Genomic DNA, 5924 nt, shown 5'->3' with positions numbered 1-5924 from the left:
CCTCCCGTGCGCCCCCCCCCCCGTTTTATTTCTCAGCCCCCCCTGCTCAAAATATGTTCCCGCGGCTATGCTTTAAATGATAACTTGGAGACTGTTCTGATAACTTAAACTTTAGACTTTTATGGTTTATTTGCCATTTTTGGAGTTTGTCAGAGTATGGTTACAAAATTATTTCATAGTATATAAAACAGCTGTTCAGAGATTCCTAAATAAACACTAAATAATATGGGTTTGGAGTAACAAGAAGAGAAGTAAATGACTATTCCTTTTAGCCCTAATATTTAATAATTATTTAGACGTATTTTAGAAAGAGAAAAAAGACTTTAAGAGGGACATATTGATATAATACTTGACTGCTTTCCAATAGTCGGTTCATGCATGAGTAGTTCTGCACACTGAGAGACTCAAAGAAAGAAGCTATTAACCATTTGCCCTCCAGGTCTAAATGCCACTGAATTTTAGAGATTCCATCGAGATTTCTAACATTTCACATAGCGCAAATGCACGTCAAATGTAATGCATCACGTCCAGCTCTATTGACTGTTCTCTGCTGCATCACATTCCTGAATAACGTGATAAGATGTGGCATATGCTCTTAAAACAAGGGTTCAGTCCCGGGTTGGCACTGCACCACTTGAGGACTAAAGAAATGCAGCAGACACGTTGCGGTTCAAGCTTCAATCCGTAACTAGGTCAGATTTGATTCATCCTATACACATTAACTAACAGCCAAATAAATGGTTGAGCCCTAGTATAATGGTGTTTCCTTTGCTTTGTCTGTGCCAGTCAGCAGTTTGTTGTGTGTGTTGAAAATGATTCCACGTTTCCTATTTAGCACTAATTAAATCACCCTTCTCTTCCCCGTTCTGCCTGTCAGAGCCGTCCATTAGCATAATAAAAGAAAGAACCTTTTGTGCAACCTCTCAATTCAATTCCATCGGCGACGGCGACCGAGGGCTTTCAGTTCCCAGCATGCTGGTAAATCTAGGCACTATTTGGAGATTAATATTCGGCATTTGCACTTGTTAATGACTCGCATCTGGTAATTAGAGAATGTAGAGACTTCCGGGGGGTCTGTGTCTTGGGACATGATAAGTTGGTACTGAAATTTCAAAAATACACTAAAAGTGCAGGCTGCTTTTAGTCTGTGTCTCATAACTTGTGCTAAAAATACACTAAATTAAATTTCAGCAAGAAAAAAAAACTTGTTTGACAGGATGTAAACAAATTTTCAATCAATAAAATTCTCTATGGAATGAAAAGGCCACTCCCTCTAAATTATAAACAGCACCTGATAGCAATAGCAAGTAGCAAATTATAGTTTCCCCAGGCTGTGACGCAAACTAAAGTAGGTTATTATAATTAACTAAAACTAAAACCATAAAAAACCTGTTACTTAAAATGAAATACATTTTAATGGATATACAATACAATGTATTAAAAAACCTTAAGGAAGAAACTTCAAAACAACATTTTCATTTAGTTCACTTGACGTACTCTAATAACTACAACTAAAGCTGTAAAAATGATATATATACATATATATATATATATATATATATATATATATATAAAAAGAAAAAACTAAAAAACTTGTAAAAAATGTAAAAACTAATTCAAAATATTAACAATATTAATATATATGGCAAATATAAATAATATAAAAATATAATAACATGATACTAAAATACCACGAAGGCCATTAACCTTTAAAAACAAACTCACACTGTAAGTACTTTACAAAAAGTTGTTCAGATTAGGTGTTCAATTAAGCAAAGTGGTTCATTTAGACACAAATGACCCAATTATGTAGACAAGAGAAGGCCAGAGACCATGAAAGAGGCACATCATAGGTAGAAAAACCAGTACATGTTTGTGTGTGTGTGTGTGTGTGTGTGTGTGATGAAGTAAGAGTGAATTTGGGTCACAGGAGCTTCCTGTATTTCCTGATGTGTAAGTACAGCAGGCTGTTTCTCTGTACTGGAACTACATCATATGTTCTCCATTCATCACCAAGTCATCAGCTGAGCCTTAAGTCACACAAAATGCTGAGAATGCACACATAGACAGTAGATACAAACACACACGCACACACACACACACACACACACTGAGCAGAAGACTTCTCTAACCCAAACACACATAAACACACACGTTAATTCTTGAGATGTGAAACAATCTGAAATGTGAAACATAAGTCACTGTTTTTTTCAACTTTTAAAAAATCATGTTTAATTGCCAAATTATACAGATTTATATAGTATACTATTATTTAATTACTTTGAGTTATTGCTTCAAAATGTATTTTCCTTTGGTCTTTTTGTCTTTGATTTCCAAATACCTATTTTTAATTTTTTTTTTTACTTCAAATCAAAGATTGTAATACTGCCATTGTATTATTTTGTTGTATTGTACTTTACTAACTATGAAACATAGCACCAGATTGTTATTTAAATAAATGTACAGTTTAATTTGATTTACTCTTTTATTTTAATTTTAAATAGATAAAGTAAATGGATTTAAATAATGGCAATATCTTTCACCCCTCAAACCATTTGTCCACAAACCATGACTCAATACTTCATGTTAAATATAATTTCAATTCACGTTAATAATAAAATATACCTGTTTAATAAAGATTTACCGTTGTGTCCCTACACTTTGTTTTATAAGATATCTTGCTGTTAGTAGATATCAACCCTAGTCAAATAAAATCATAATAAAACATGTATGTTAAACTTTAAAAGATTAATGCAAAATAATGTCTTGGTATTATGCACCAAGTTCTGTAGCCTGTTTTGTCTCTAGATTCAGCATGTACAGAACATCACACACACACACACACCACTAAATAATCATGTTCCTTATTCTCTACACTTCCTCCTGACATATTGAGATCATCTATCTAGTACATTTGGTTGTGGCGTGCGTGCGCACATGGTCGTGTGAGCACATAATTACAATCCACTCCCCATGTAAATACATGCAAAATAAAGCTGAAAACATCTAAACATTGCAGGCATAGAGCATAACATCTAATGCAGTGTACATGGTGCCTATGCCACACCTCTCTCATTCATAACAGCAGTGCTCCCTCTCTCACTGTAAGACATAATCACATGGTCTACGAGATGTACAACTCCAGAGTAAATCTTAGTTTATGTCCACAACATATGTCCAGTCTGAGACAATTATAGTCCAAACGCAACGCAAAAGCCACAGTGCGTGCAAGAGCAGCGCCGCGTCAAGAGCGCGTCTCCAAAATAACCAGCGCTCACTGAACAATAGTAAACACACGAGTCCGAGTCATTCAACCGAATCGATTCTGTTGAACTGTTCTTTCATTTTAAACGATTCAATGACAGGATTTAAAACAGTTTTATATTAAGCGTAACAGAGCTGCTTGCGTTTTTTTACGTTTATCTCAGTAAGCAACGTGCAGTTTATTCACGCTCAAGTCTGATCGTTAAAAAAATACAAATGTGACAATGGAGCTATACTTTGTATTATAGCCATAGTTCGCTTAAAATCTCACATACAAACAAGGAAATTCTAATTTGGTGTCTTGTGCATTTTACGTATTATACCGATTCAAACCAACGATTCGTTTACGAATCACTACAACGCACTCCATACACACAGCTAAAATGCCTAATCAGCGTTAAGCGATCATGATGAGACTAGTATGACAATCAGATTTAATAATTTTTATAATTATTATTATTTTGAACAATTAGATCATCTTCACGTCCGACGCGGAACCCAAAATGACCTACTCCGCTCAGACTGGCTGTATTTCCTCGAGCCAGTGTGTTGAACAAATTCCATCTCATTTGAGAGAGAAGTCGTCATGTGTGGTAATGTAGTAAGCAAAGACAAATGGTCAATCTTTCGCTGGGTCTCCCGTTTAATCTTAATCCGATTTGAATCTCGCTCTCCGGCCGTCCGAACAGCAGTGAGCGCACCACAGAAATGAATCTAAACCCTACAAATAACAACCCTTGATCCTCTAAAAATGCTCCTTGTTGGCACACAAACGCATGTCCAGTGAATGAACATGCAGAAGAACAACAGAGACAGCTGCACCCACCTCGTGGTTTGAAAGGACACCGGTCGGTTCGGTCCGGGGGTGTGGACCGGTGCGGTCCGGCGATGGAGAGCCAGCAGGGGATGAAGGGAGCAGGATCCGGCTGATACAGACGGGACAGACAGGTGTGGAATGATGTTTGGTCTGCGTGTCGGTGCTGGATGCTGTCAGGATAGGGACCAGCTTAATCCTCCATCTGAACGCAGACAGCCTCTCCTCGGCCACTCCACCCCTCCCTCATCCCTTCCCAGCGAGGTCCGATTCGCAAAGGAATCGCTGTTTTGAAACGGTTCTTTATATTGATTCAGTTGAACCGATTCGCAACGCGTTTGTAAATCGCGACTGTTATGAGAGGACATTTCATTTCACAATTTGTTGACTTAGTCGAAAATACAATTAAAACAGCAGTATTTAATAAGAAATGTAGAAAGATTTATTATAAGTTATCAAATCTGCAATAGAATTGAATTACACAAAGAAACTAACAGCACTTTCAAGTAAATTATTAGCCTATGCCTTTTTTTTTTACTTTTAATTTCAGGAACCACCAACGAACGAAAATGGCATGAACCTAATAATGTCCAATATGTATATATTGAGATGCAGACAAACAAACACGAAAAATATAAACAAATAACCCGTACGAAAATTAACCATGGTTTTATTACAATAAAAAAAACAAAAAAAAAAACAACTATGGTTACTGTAGTTAAACCATGGTAACCACAAATTAACCATGGTTTTATTACAAAAAAAAAAATATGGTTACTGTAGTTAAACCATGGTAACCACAAATTAACCATGGTTTTATTACAAAAAAAACTATGGTTACTGTAGTTAAACCATGGTAACCACAAATTAACCATGGTTTTATTACAAAAAAAAACTATGGTTACTGTAGTTAAACCATGGTAACCACAAATTAACCATGGTTTTATTACAAAAAAAAACTATGGTTACTGTAGTTAAACCATGGGAACCACAAATTAACCATGGGTTTGCTACCCTAACCATAGTTTAACCATATGGTATATTTGTAGTAAAACTGTTGTTATACAAATGGTAATCAATAAGCCAAAAAAACGTGGTTACTACACTTTTACTACAATAACTCCATGGTTAACTTTCGTAAGGGAACTTTTGTTAAGCAGTAGGCCTAAACTAAACAATCTAATAGGTGCGACTAATAGTAAGTATTGGGACCAATAAGATCCAGCCAAATGTAATCGAACACGTACTGAGTTCACGTTCACGTTTAAAAATGACTTAACAACATTACGGCAATTCATGGTCAGGTGCAAAGTTGTTTTAAATCCATTTAGTAGTTGTTAGGTTTTTCCAAGAGGTTAGTCGCTTTACAAACGGTGACATGTTTAGCTTTAAAACTCTAGTTTTTGGTCCTGTCAGTATGTTCGCGATTTTAATTTATTCTATTATATGGAGAAGGCTTGGAACAGCTCATGATCCAAAGCATACAACATCATCTGTGAAACATGGTGGATCAGTGTGATGGCATGAGCATGCATGGCTTCCAGTGGCACTGGGTTACTGGTGTTTAGTGATGACGTGACAGAAGACAGAAGCAGCCGGATGAATTCTGAAGTGTATAGGGATGTCTGCCTAGATTTAGCCAAATGTAGCAAAGTTGATTGGACGGCGCTTCATCGTTTAAGTGGACAGTGACCCAAAACAACATCCAGCTAAAACAATGACCCAAAACATACAGCAAAAGCAACCCAGGAGTTTTTGAAGGTGAAAAAGTGGAATATTCTGCAATGTCAAAGTCAATCTTCTGATCTCAACCCAATTGAGCATGCATTTCACTTGCTGAAGACAA

General features: G+C 36.4%; 1 protein-coding gene across 3 annotated transcripts in view; it reads right to left on the bottom strand.

The window, feature by feature from the left end:
• The window catches only part of LOC107589119 (FERM and PDZ domain-containing protein 1-like), a 35450-nt gene extending 31123 nt beyond the window's left edge, over window positions 1–4327 (bottom strand). For 2 of the 3 annotated variants that reach the window (XM_016277469.1, XM_016277470.1), the window contains exon 1: window positions 4091–4327. The gene's annotated coding sequence lies outside the window, so the exon portion shown is untranslated. Of the gene's footprint in view, window positions 1–3067; window positions 3164–4090 lie in introns of those variants that run through there. The other variant, XM_016277471.1, reaches the window with a different exon arrangement.
• Between the last annotated feature and the right edge of the window lie 1597 nt (window positions 4328–5924).

This window comes from Sinocyclocheilus grahami, unplaced genomic scaffold, assembly GCF_001515645.1.
Source record: "Sinocyclocheilus grahami isolate Dianchi unplaced genomic scaffold, SAMN03320097.WGS_v1.1 scaffold112.1, whole genome shotgun sequence".
NCBI lineage: Eukaryota > Metazoa > Chordata > Actinopteri > Cypriniformes > Cyprinidae > Sinocyclocheilus > Sinocyclocheilus grahami.
Note: the sequence above shows the minus strand (reverse complement) of the source record. Positions and strands in the feature narration are given on the sequence as shown.